This window comes from Hypomesus nipponensis, chromosome 10 (assembly GCF_054491055.1).
Source record: "Hypomesus nipponensis isolate SF chromosome 10, ASM5449105v1, whole genome shotgun sequence".
Taxonomy (NCBI): domain Eukaryota; kingdom Metazoa; phylum Chordata; class Actinopteri; order Osmeriformes; family Osmeridae; genus Hypomesus; species Hypomesus nipponensis.
The window spans coordinates 17,304,073-17,316,672 of NC_140370.1; the positions used below are offsets into that span (position 1 = coordinate 17,304,073).

At 54.2% G+C, this 12,600-nt stretch overlaps 1 long non-coding RNA gene across 1 annotated transcript; it reads left to right on the top strand.

Moving 5' to 3' along the window:
* LOC146272060 (uncharacterized) lies at positions 1-11,250 on the top strand. The gene is made up of 3 exons (XR_014767112.1): positions 1-106; positions 10,798-10,865; positions 11,128-11,250. It is a non-coding gene; the product is annotated as an uncharacterized LOC146272060 (long non-coding RNA).
* Positions 11,251-12,600: the final 1,350 nt, after the last annotated feature.

Sequence of the window (12,600 nt, forward strand, 5' to 3'; positions counted from 1 at the left end):
TAGCCATGACAGCAGGAGTGCGGAATGGGCGAGCGCGAGGCTAGACCGGACCAGGAAGATTACTGCCGCCACCGACACCCACCACGAAGAGACCAAACTCGCCCAGGTCTCACCTTTGTAATCCCTCTCTGGAGACAGGGTGATATTACAAAAGAGAGAGAGCGAGAGAGAGGGCAAGAGAGAGGGGGAGAGAGAGGGGGAGAGAGAGAGAGAGAGAGAGAGAGAAAAGGAGAAGAGAGAAAGTGTGAAGGAGGGAGCGAGACAGAGAAGAGAAAGAAGAGAGAGAGAGAGAGGAAAGGCGAAGAGAGAAAAAGAGAAAAGAGAGTGAAAGAGCAAGAGTTAGTGAAAAGTTAAAGAAAGAATGAGAGAGAGAGAGAGAGAGAGAAAGAGAGTGAAAAAAGAGAGACATTGAAAGAGCGAGAGTGAAAAAAGAAAGAGAGAGAAAGAGAGTGAAAGAGAGAGAGAGAGAGGGAGAGTGAAAGAGAGAGAGAAAGAGCAACAAGATAAAAGACTAGCTCTGCTTGTCGTTCAGTGATGTACGAGGCGTTGTAGCCGGGCGGTTCTGCATGTGCTGCTTCCTCCTAATGGCCTGATTGGTCAATTAATTCCTTGTCTGCCTGCATCCCTGCCACCCTCTTTAAAGAGGAAAGAGTCATATTTCCTCCCAGATTAGTATAGATACCAGCTGACAGTCCGCACTGCTCAAGGTATTTGGGAGGCATAATTCATTCATAATGCCACAATACACCCCATCTGTCATCCCAGCTTCTAACTCCTCTACCAGCACACTCAGTCCTCTCTGTCCCATGCCTCACAGGCAGAGGGATGAAGTGTGTGTGTGTGTGTGTGGTAGAAGTATGTTGGGAGGTGTGTGTGTGTGTGGTAGAGGTATGTTGGGAGGTGTGTGTGTGTGTGGTAGAGATATACTGGGAGGTTTGTGTGTGTGTGGTAGAGGATGTATATTGTGGGGTGTGTCTGTGTGTGTGGCAGAGATATGTTGGGAGGCATATTTATATCTGGGTTTGTGTTTGTAAAGGAATGGTGGTTGGTGTGGGAGGAATGTTCAGGTGTCAATGTGTGAGGTCGGAGTCTGTTTGGTGTGTGTGAGTGTGTGTTTGGGGGGAGGGGGGGGCAGGCGGGGGTGGGTGGGTGAGGACAAGGTTGGGAGGTCGTCAGCTTCCCTCGTATTGATGTATGAGTTGGCATATGCAAGCGATGAATTACCAGGCGAAGGGAGTCAATTATCCACTCTGGAAAAAAGCAGAGAGCAGTGCCTAGATGCCCCAGGGCCCCTATCCAATTCAGAGAGTGATTTTACAAAGAGAGGAGGAAAGGAGGGGAGAGGAGGAGAGGGGAAGAGAGGGGAGGAGATGAGGGTAGGGGAGGAGGGGAAGGGAGGGGAGACAAAGGGGGGGGGTGTGAGGAGAAGAAGAGAGGAGAGGAGAGAGGAGGGGAGGTGAAAGAAAAGAAGGAAGAACAGAAAAGAAAGTGGTGGAAGGAAGAAAAGAAGCAACCTGTGTTCCTTTCTACACTTTCACTCCCCTCCTCTCCTTCTCTCACTCCATCTTCTCCCTCCCTCCCTCCCTCCCTCCCTCCCTCCCTCCCTCCCTCCCTCCCTCCCTCCCTCCCTCCCTCCCTCCCTCCCTCCCTCCCTCCCTCCCTCCCTCCCTCCCTCCCTTTCTCCCTCCCTCCCTCCCTCCCTTCCTCCCTCCCTCCCTCCCTCCCTCCCTTCCTCCCTCCCTCCCTCCCTCCCTCCCTCCCTCCCTTTCTCCCTCCCTCCCTCCCTCCCTCCCTCCCTCCCTCCCTCCCTCCCTCCCTCCCTCCCTCCCTCCCTCCCTCCCTCCCTTTCTCCCTCCCTCCCTCCCTCCCTTCCTCCCTCCCTCCCTCCCTCCCTCCCTCCCTCCCTCCCTCCCTCCCTCCATCTACTGAAATCCAGTGCAGGATATTATGAGGTGTTCAGAGTAGCCGGCTGGGGGCCATGATGGATGGCGGTGGGATTTGTGGAGGCCTCTTGTCAAACAGCAGCTATTTCCTCCTCTTAACTGCTCCCTCCTTCCTTCCTCTCCTCCTATCAGAATCAGGCCCCCAGTCGATCTGGCCTAAGTGGAAGGCACTTGGAATATATTGCAACATCCCCCCCCCCGCTTTCCTCCCCTTACACACATACACACACAGAAACACACACACTTTCTTTTGGACACACATGCACACAAACACACACACTCTCTATCACACACACACACTCTCTATCACACGCACTCTCCTAAAGTGTCCCTTGCCACCTTGGCTTGTCATTCCAGCAGGCCATTGATTTCTCTAACCTCGTTTTTGGAGGAGAGAGTAAAGGAGAGAGAGAGTAAAAGAGAGAGAGAAGGCTGGAGAGGAGGAGGGGATATGGAGTGATACCGTAAGCCGGGCATCCTGCCCAGGCGCTGAGTGACGCGAGCGACTCACAGGGAAATGAGGTCGTTAGCAGGAATTACAGCGGGTTTGAAAGGCTGGTAATGGGTTTTAATGATGGAATTTAACACACAGCACCTCTAGGGACAGACAGCAAGCCAGGGCGGACAGGTCGCTTAATAAAGAGAGGAGGAGAGAGGGAGGAAAGAGAGAGGGAGGAGAGAGAGAAGGGGAAGAGAGAGAGGGAGGAGAGAGAGAGGGAGGAGAGAGAGAAGGGGAAGAGAGAGAAGGGGAAGAGAGAGAGGGAGGAGAGAGAGAGGGAGGAGAGAGAGAAGGGGAAGAGAGAGAGGGAGCAGAGAGAGAGAGAGGGAGGAGAGAGAGAAGGGGAAGAGAGAGAGAGAGGGAGGAGAGAGAGAAGGGGAAGAGAGAGAGAGAGAGAGAGGAGAGAGAGAAGGGGAAAGGAAGGGAGGTTCCACTTTCAAAAGTAAGACTTAGGACTGTGCTGTGTGAGTGTGTGTGTGTGTGTGTGTGTGTGTGTGTGTGTGTGTGTGTGTGTGTGTGCGAGCGAGTGTGTGTGTGTGTGAGCGAGTGTGTGTGTGTGACAGAGCGAATCTCTCTCATTTGTCTGAATCGAGCAACTTCCTTTTGTTATCGTTCTGGACAATCCTAATTATTGGATGGTGAAATAAAGCACAACGTCCACAGTAGTAAAGAACATAAGCCTCTCGCTGAGCAAGGCAGGGAAATCCCTCCGCTTTCAGTCCTCAAGTTGGAGAGATTCCCCAACATAATAACAAAAGGTTCTTAAGTTATAAGAGGGGTTGGGGACATAAGCCAGGCCAGAAATGCAAATTGTTGTCGAAGAGAAGAGAGCTGCTAAAACAAAAGAGAGAGGTCTCCCGCCTCTAAGCTGTGGGAGAGACGCCCTTCCTCGGGGATCCGAGCGCTGTCACACTGTGGTTGAACCAGCGCAGCACAGCCCTGATGTGTGCTTGTGATTAGGACCATCGTTCTACCATCACAGTGATTAGTCACCTCGGCTGCCTTCACACAAGACCGGAACTTTGTCCAGTCACTGTCGCAGCCTGGATGTAAACAAGCTGAAGGAGGCAGAGATGAATATAGACATTTCCAACAGAATGAATGAGTGACATAGTTTGAATCCCTGTGCCAGAGTAAGAACAAAACACACACACACACACACACACACACACACAAGCAGAAAGAGTTTAAAAGAAGTGTAGTGGTAAGACCTCTCTATCGCTCACACACACACACACACACACACAATCAGACTTTCTGCAACAGCAGGCACTGATCAGTGCTTAGCTCAGTCAGAGCAGAGAATGTGTACGTGTGCTGAGTGTGTGTGTGAGTGTGTGTGTGAGTGTGTGAGTGTGTGTGTGTGTGTCGGGGGGGTTCAGTAATGGCTTGTTATCCTCTACAATTCCTGGCCTGGAGGCAGGAGCAGCCATGTCTCAGGGAGTATCGATCTGCCCCCTCACCTCCCTCACCCCCCTCACCTCCCCTCACCCTGCCTCCCTCCCTCACCTCCCCTCACCCACCCTCACCCCCCTCACCCTCCCTCACCCCCCTCACCCTGCCTCCCTCCCTCACCTCCCCTCACCCCTGCCTTCCTCCCTCACCTCCCCTCACCCTGCCTCCCTCCCTCACCTCCCCCCTGCCTTCCTCCCTCACCTCCCCTCACCCTGCCTCCCTCCCTCACCTCCCCTCACCCCTGCCTTCCTCCCTCACCTCCCCTCACCCTGCCTCCCTCACTCACCTCCCCTCACGCCTGCCTGCCTCCCTCCCTCACCTCCCCTCACGCCTGCCTGCCTCCCTCCCTCCCCTCACCCCTGCCTCCCTCCCTCCCTCCCCTCACCCCTGCCTCCCTCCCTCCCCTCACCCCTGCCTCCCTCCCTCCCTCCCCTCACCCCTGCCTCCCTCCCTCCCCTCACCCTGCCTCCCTCCCTCACCTCCCCTCACCCCTGCCTTCCTCCCTCACCTCCCCTCACCCTGCCTCCCTCCCTCCCTCCCCTCACCCCTGCCTCCCTCCCTCCCCTCACCCCTGCCTCCCTCCCTCCCTCACCTCACCCCTGCCTCCCTCCCTCCCTCACCTCACCCCTGCCTCCCTCCCTCCCTCACCTCACCCTGCCTCCCTCCCTCACCTCACCCCTGCCTCCCTCACCTCACCCTGCCTCCCTCCCTCACCTCACCCCTGCCTCCCTCCCTCACCTCACCCTGCCTCCCTCCCTCACCTCACCCCTGCCTCCCTCCCTCACCTCACCCTGCCTCACTCCCTCACCTCACCCCTGCCTCCCTCCCTCACCTCACCCTGCCTCCCTCCCTCACCTCACCCCTGCCTCCCTCCCTCACCTCACCCTGCCTCCCTCCCTCACCTCACCCTGCCTCCCTCCCTCACCTCACCCCTCCCTCCCTCACCTCACCCCTGCCTCCCTCCCTCACCTCACCCCTCCCTCCCTCCCTCACCTCACCCCTCCCTCCCTCACCCACCCCTGCCTCCCTCCCTCACCTCACCCTCCCTCCCTCACCTCACCCCTCCCTCCCTCACCTCACCCTCCCTCCCTCCCTCACCTCCCTCACCTCCCTCCCTCCCTCCCTCCCTCCCTCCCTCCCTCCCTCCCTCCCTCCCTCCCTCCCTCCCTCCCTCCCTCCCTCCCCTCACCCCTGCCTCCCTGTACCGTAATAACTGAACTCATGTCAGGGAGGTAATTATCATTGATCTGCTGCTAAAGGTGACAAATCTCACCCGTGTGTGTGTGTGTGTGTGTGTCTGTGTGTGTGTCTGTGTGTGTGTGTGTGTGTGAGTGTGTGTGTGTGTGTGTGTCTGTGTGTGTGTGTGTGTTACCCTGGTTACCACTGTGTTCACCGGGCAGCTGCCCTAGCGGTGTTGTTGTTACCACGGCGACAAGATAGGGGATCTGTCCTTCCTTCGACTTCCTGTCTGTGAGTCTGGCGACCTATGACCTTGTAGGGGATTCTGGGATTTTGATTGGGTGCTTTGATGATGCTAATTTAACTACTGTACCTCTGTGATGCACACACACACAGTTTAGCGAGCAAGCATGAGTCAGTAAATATAATGACCAGTCAGACTGTAACAGAGCAGATGGCTTCAGTCATTCACTAACCCAGAGGTTTGTTTGATTTGCATCTGAACTGACACTCTGATGTCAGTTCTCCTGGTCTCTTTGTAGGATGTAGTGTAAATCAAATACTCTGCATGTGTTTGACTTGTAATTAATCATGCCAAGGAACTGACACCAACAGCAATGTTTTTGTATGTTTGTATGTACATCTGTGTGTGTGATAGACGACCACATGGAAGAGATTTATTAGCATTTATCCAGATTGACTTGTCACCAACATAACAGCAAGTAAGCTCAATATGTCTGTCTGTGTGTTTGTGTGTGTGAGTCTATGTCTGTGTGTGTCTGTGTGTGTCTGTGACCATAGCTGTGTGTGAGGGGGTGCGTGTGAGTGTGTTTGTGTACTTTAGTCTTTTATGTCTTTATCTTTTTGTAAGACAACTGATAAACTCCCTTTTATAACCTTCCCAGGGTTCACTGGGTGGTGACAGTAAGAGGGAGAGAGAGACAGAGAGAGAGAGAGAGAGAGAGAGAGAGAGAGAGAGGAGAGAGAGGGAAGGAGTGTGAGAGAGAGAGGGACAGGCAATCAGTTCTCTGGTTGCGGGCGTTGGTGCGAGGAGGGGAGCAGATGAAACCTCATTTTCGTCTGATTAAGTCCTCTGAAAATATTCCATTTGTCAGTGCCATCGCCGCGGCGACAGGGCCCTGCCTACGCGGTCAGTCGACTGTGTCTGTTGACTATGTAGCTCTGCTATTTACATCCGTCACTGACAACACCATCTCACCTCGCTAATGTCCTCCCCACCTCCCTTTCCCTTTCCTCCCCACCTCCCCCTCCCTCTCCTTCCCACCTCCCCCTCCCTCTCCTCTCCTCTCCTCCCCACCTCCCCCTCCCTCTCCTTCCCACCTCCCCCTCCCTCTCCTTCCCACCTCCCCCTCCCTCTCCTCCCCACCTCCCCCTCCCTCCCTCCATCCCTCCATCCCTCCCTATCATCCTCCGACCCTCCTGTCTGCTGTGCTCTCCCTCTTTCTGCCCTCCCTCTCTCTCTCCTCCCGTCCTCCCTCGCTTGTTCTCTTGCTCCAACGCACTTGTTCCAGCCAGGTTGCAGCCTCCCCTCCTCCCCCCTCCCCCCTCCTCGTTCCAGAACACTGCTGCCAATGTTTTCACCCCCCCTCCACGTCCCTTGCTCTGAAGCCAGGGTACCGGAGCCCCCCGGCCCCCCATGCCCCCCCGTCCTCCCGGCCCCCCCTGCCCCCCCGTCCTCCCGGCCCCCCCCTGCCCCCCCGTCCTCCCGGCCCCCCCCTGCCCCCCCGTCCTCCCGGCCCCCCCTGCCCCCCCGTCCTCCCGGCCCCCCCCTGCCCCCCCGTCCTCCCGGCCCCCCCTGCATGTGATCCTCATTGCAAGGTTGACCATCTCAGAGGTCCACTGCACTCCTTCCTTCACACTCGCTTTCAATGTCATACATTTCAATTTCCAATCTCTGTCTCTCTCTCTTTCTTTTCTCTCCATCCATTCTTTTTTCCTCTCCTCCGCTAGCCCCAACCTCAGCGGCTCTCCCCTCTCTGTCCTCCACCCTCCCCCCTCCCTCCCTGCATCCCCATCAGGGAATTTGTCATTTTTTTTCTTTCACTCTGCCTCTCTCTTTCTCCCTCTCTGCACACCTAGACTATTGGCCATTATCCAGCCTCTCGCTTTTCAGGGCCTCAGTCACCAAAAATGCAATTTCCCCCGACCCGCATCTGTGATGAGACCCAAATGAAACATCATTAATATTTTGTTCAAAAGAAATCGAATTGCGTCGACAATTTTTAATATCGTTTTCCCCCCCACTTCCTTTAACCGCTCTCGTCTGAATGTCTATCTCTCCTTCCTGCCGATGATGGTTCTCGAAAAAAACACTTCTGTCCCATTATTGTATCCCCGACACAGACACACACACAGACACAAGCCTCATTCAGTCTGCTACAAGGTCTTCAGTCAGGGAAGCAGACAGTCAGGGAAGCAGAACAGGCCTGTTAAGTTAAGGTCAACCCCAGACCTGACCCCAACCCCCAGCCTCCAGCCCCTAGCCTCCAACCCCAGCCTTAGATCAGGCTTGGAGTGTAACCCTACAGCAGGGTATCTCTCCAGGAGCAGGGTTGGAGTGTAACCCTACAGGAGGGTATCTCTCCAGGAGCAGGGTTGGAGTGTAACCCTACAGGAGGGTATCTCTTCAGACCTGTAGAACACCTGTTAGCCATGGAGGCCACTGAAACAAGCGTTGAAAAGAGAGGAAGAAAGGAAAAGTAGAAGAGGGGAGAAACTAAGACAGCCCAGAAGTTGTGAAGTGTAATTTGGGAATCAATCAGCATCTGCTAGCCTGCGGGTTTTCTCTCTCTCTCCATCTGTCTGCCTCCCCTTCTCTCTGCCCCGCTCCTCCTCACCCTCTCCCTCGTTTCAATCCTCCTCTCCATCTATTTCTCTACCTCCTTCCACTTCCTCTCTCTCCCTCCTCCTCTCTCTCCCTCGTCTCTCCCTCCTCCCCTCTCTCTCTCCCTCCTCCTCTCTCTCCCTCCTCTTCTCTCTCTCTCTCTCTCTCTCTCTCTCTCTTCTCCTCTCTCTCCTCCTATCTCTCTCTCCTCCTCTCTTTCCCTCCTCTCCCTCCCTCCTCTCTCTCCCTCCTCTCTCTCTCCTCCTCTCTCTCTCCTCCTCTCTCTTTCTCCCTCCTTCTCTCTCTCGGTCCTCTTCTCTCTCTCTCCCTCCCCTCTCTCTCTCTCTCTCTCTCCCTCTCTTCTCCTCTCTCTCTTCTCCTCTCTCTCTGTCCTCCTCTCCCTCTCTCCTCCGTCTCAGAGTGTTCTCTCTCAGTGTGGCATCCTGGGTAGTCAGTGCTCACCAGAGCGTTTCCCGCCACTTCACTGTCTCGCCAGCCCGCTCCCTAACCAAACTTTACCCCCCCCCCCCCACCACCCACAAGCCTCCTTCCTCATTAGCATGTCATTAGCATGTCATTAGCATGGCTGTGATCTCTGCTCTGGTTCTCACGTCTTCTCTCTCTGAAGTCCCTCCCTCACTCCCCATTGACACGTTCTGCTGTGAGGGAAGGAGGGAAAGAGGGAGGGAATGGAAACAAGAAGAGATGTGAGGTGTGTCAGGGCCTGTGTGCGTGTGCTCGGGGAAGTTTACGTGCCGCAGTGTTTCACTAAGGAAGTGGAGTTGTCCAATCAGCAGTCGGCAGCAGGGGGTTGTGGGAATGGCGGTGTTACGGAGTGTTCTGGAACCCTGGCGGGTGGAGGACAGGCTGAACCAGAGAGAGCGTGTCACGGTGGGCTCGGACAATGTCAAAGCCCTTCATGTTCCGTGCCAATAAAGCTTGAGTTGAGGGGAGGGGAGACAGGGGGGAAACAAGGAGAGCCCTAAAGACATGCTAATTAGCCAGGTGAGCAGGGGTGAGAGAGGTCATGATCAGGCAATTAGTGCTGTGACAGCCCAGCCAGTCAGCTGAGAAGTGAGGACATGGAGGGGGGGTGAGGGAGGAGGGAGACGAAAGAGGAAGAGAAGGAGGCAGATGAGAAGAGAGAAAGAGTGAGAGAGGGAGCAAAGCAGAGGCGGCTCAGAGACGTGGAGGCCATCCTTCCATCCATCCCTCTCTCTGTCTCTCTCTCTCTCTGTCTCTCTCTCTGTCACTCTCCCTTTATCTCTTTCTCTCTCTCTCTCTCTCTCTCTCTCTCTCTCTCCCTTTATCTCTTTATCTCTTTCTCTCTCTCTCTTTCTCTCTCTCTCTCTGTCTCTCTCTCTTTCTCTCTCTCTCTCTCTCTCTCTCTCTCTCTCTCTCTCTCTCTCTCTCTCTCTCTCTCTCTCTCTCTCTCTCTCTCTGTCTGATGTCTGAACAGTGTGACTGATGACAGGCCTGCTAGGATGAGATATTTAGGGTCCGTTATCACCCCCACTCCACTCACTCAAACACGCACACACACGCACACACAGACACACACAGACACACACAGACACACACAGACACACACCCACACACACACCCTCCTCCTCAGAGTGACAGGCAGAGTGGAGGCAGGCAGCTCACGGCTCTCCTGGGCTCCGTCACCTGTGACAGTTTTGATTGGGTGTCAGTCTCCGAGGCGCGGCCGTCGCCACGCCGACCGCGGGAGCGGTTAAGAGGTAATTGTGTGACATTAGCCAGGAGATGGGGCGCGCTCACTTTGTCTCCCGTCTGCGCCCCGCCCCAGCCCCACACTGGAGGGGGAGGGGGGTGAGGGAGTGTTGTGTGAGGTGTTGTGGGACGGCGGGGAGGGTGTGGGAGGGTGGAAGGAGGTAGAGGGAGGAGGGTAGGCGGGAGGGTATGGGGGGAGGGTGTGGGAGGGTGGCGTCAGGCAGTTATAAATGGCATCATTTCCCCAAACAGCCCGTCGCTCCATTGTGGAGCACACGTCGCCTGGGGGCTCAGGACGGAGGTATGGGACTGTGGAGGGGGCCTGGGCCTGGGTGTGTGTGTGTGTGTGTGAGCGTGTGTGTGTGTGTGTGTGTGTGTGTAGTCTCAGGAGGAAGCTAGAAGGGAACAGGGAAAGACGAGACATAACCCTGAATAGATGAACTAGCTTCCTGTCCTAAAGCCTGTCGCTGTATCTGTGTCTGTCTGTCTAGGGGTGTGTTTGTCTGTCTGTGTAGGGGTGTGTTTGTCTGTGGGTGCATGTGTGGGAGGTGTGTGTGCGTGTGTATGTGTGTGCAGAAATTCAGAGCAGAGGAGGATTGTGGTTTTGGATGATAAGTCGAGGAAAATTAATATTTAGAATTGTATCGGACAGGAAGTGAAACAGGAATGTACAGGAAGTGTCTGAACCTGTCACCAGGAGCCCTGTCACTCAGCTGAGGGGAGGGGCCTAACATCCAGTATTGATTATCTCAAATCTAATAGGCTGATGGGGATCTGGACTGGTCGTTAGTCAGCATAATCCCATGCTCTCACTCTCTCTCTCACACACACACACTCACGCGCACAAATAAACAACCTAACCCCCACCCCCCCCTCCACTAATCTATTAGAGACAGGGTCCTGCGGGCCGGCAGGCGGGGGGGGGGGGGGGAGAGCAGACAGATTGTGGGAGAGATAATTAGCTCCAGTCATTACATCCTGAAGAGCCTGTGATTAGGAGCGTTTACTCACACGACACACGTGTGTGTATGGTCTGTGTGAGTGTGTGGTCTGTGTGTGTGTATGGTCTGTGTGAGTGTGTGTACATGCATGTGTGTGTTGCCAAGAGGTTGGCAGGCCAGTAACATGGAGGTGATTCACAGGAAGTCATTGGTGAGGACGTGGATCATCTCTTCATTATCCCTGACGTCCACAGCTGGAGCTGATTCAGGTTAAAGTCCTTCCACACCACCAACACACACACAGTCTCAAACACACACACACAAACACACCCCCACACATTTAAACACACACACACCTTTCTATAACCAGTGCTCCCTGTGTCTGCCTGTCTCCTGCAGGCCTCTGAGGCCCGGGGAGACTCCAGATCCCCTCTGACCCCCCCCCACTCTCTGTCTCTCTCTCTCTCTCTCTGTGTCTCTCTGCCTCGCTCTCTGTCTTTCTCCATCAATCTTTTTCTCTCTACTTTTCAGACTGCCGTGGATTGTCTGGAGTCAAACTGGAGTAAACGCCAATCCTTCTTATAAAGAGCAAGGGAGCGAAGGAGAGAGAGCGAGGGAGAGAGACAGAGGGAGAGAGAGACAGAGGGAGAGAGACAGAGGGAGAGAGACAGAGGGAGAGAGACAGAGGGAGAGAGAGAGAGAGAGAGAGAGAGAGAGAGAGACAGAGGGAGAGGGAGAGGGAGAGAGACAGAGGGAGAGAGAGCGAGGGAGAGAGACAGAGGGAGAGAGAGAGACAGAGGGAGAGAGAGAGAGGGAGAGAGAGAGACAGAGAGAGAGAGAGAGAGAGAGAGAGAGGGAGAGACATAGAGAGAGAGAGAGAGAGAGAGAGAGAGAGAGAGAGAGAGAGAGAGAGAGAGAGAGAGAGAGAGAGAGAGAGAGAGAGGGAGAGGGGATCAGCAGATGAGTGGACGGCCAAGGAAGAGAAAGAGAACAGAGTGAACATCCCCTCCATCCTCCTCTGTTCCTGCTGCAAGCCGAGCGGTTTCCAACATGCACTTCCTCTTGTGTCCACCAAGGGGTGCTGTGGGGGTGTTTGGAGGCGCTGCTTCGATGGCCTGATCCATTTGTTTGTTATCTCGATCCAGGATTAGGAAAGATACAAAGCTGATTAAGCCACAAAAGCATATGGCGGAGATAAGGGACACTTAGGTAATGGGTTCTGATGACAGGAAACTCATCCAGTTTCTCTCTCTTTTACACTCAAATATGTTTGTAGTTTTTTTTTTCCTGAGGAGAGGTCGATGGAGGGATGAAGGGGTGAAGGGGATGAAGGGGTGAAGGGATGGAGGGGTGGAGGGATGGAGGGGTGGAGGGATGGAGGGGTGGAGGGATAGAGGGGTAGAGGGGTGGGGTGGCTTTTTCAGAAAACAGCACTAGTACAAAGTAGTATGATACGTAAAATTAAAATTCCCTTAACTAGCATGTAACCACATACCAGAACCTAAGTACACTGTAAATATATATAAATTGCTGGTTAAATGGTATTAGGTGTTAGTGGTTTCACTTATGACAAGTGTAGGAAGGCCCAGTATGGGGAGGGGTGCGAGGGGGAGGGGCTGTTGTATAGACACATCTGGGGCAGTCGAAGGTTGCATTAGCAAATACAAAATCTATTTTAAATCCACAACCTTGGAAAGCCCAACCTCTCCCATAGTTTCACCTGATAAATATCCACTGCTAAACCATGAGGAACTGTAACCACACAACATCTTCTAACTACAGGATTGTTACTACAGTTACTGCTATGTTGCTAGGTGGTAGTCGATATTGCCTTAATGTAAAAAGTTGCTGAAAGTTGCACAATCCCATCTGAACTGGTTCACGGATTTCCTGTCTGTGACCCTGACCCCTAACCCTTGACCCACGCTGCCTTCATCTGCACCACCACAAACACTGATCAACTCATCACTCTTTATAAAAATAAAAATAATGTTTTTTGCATGA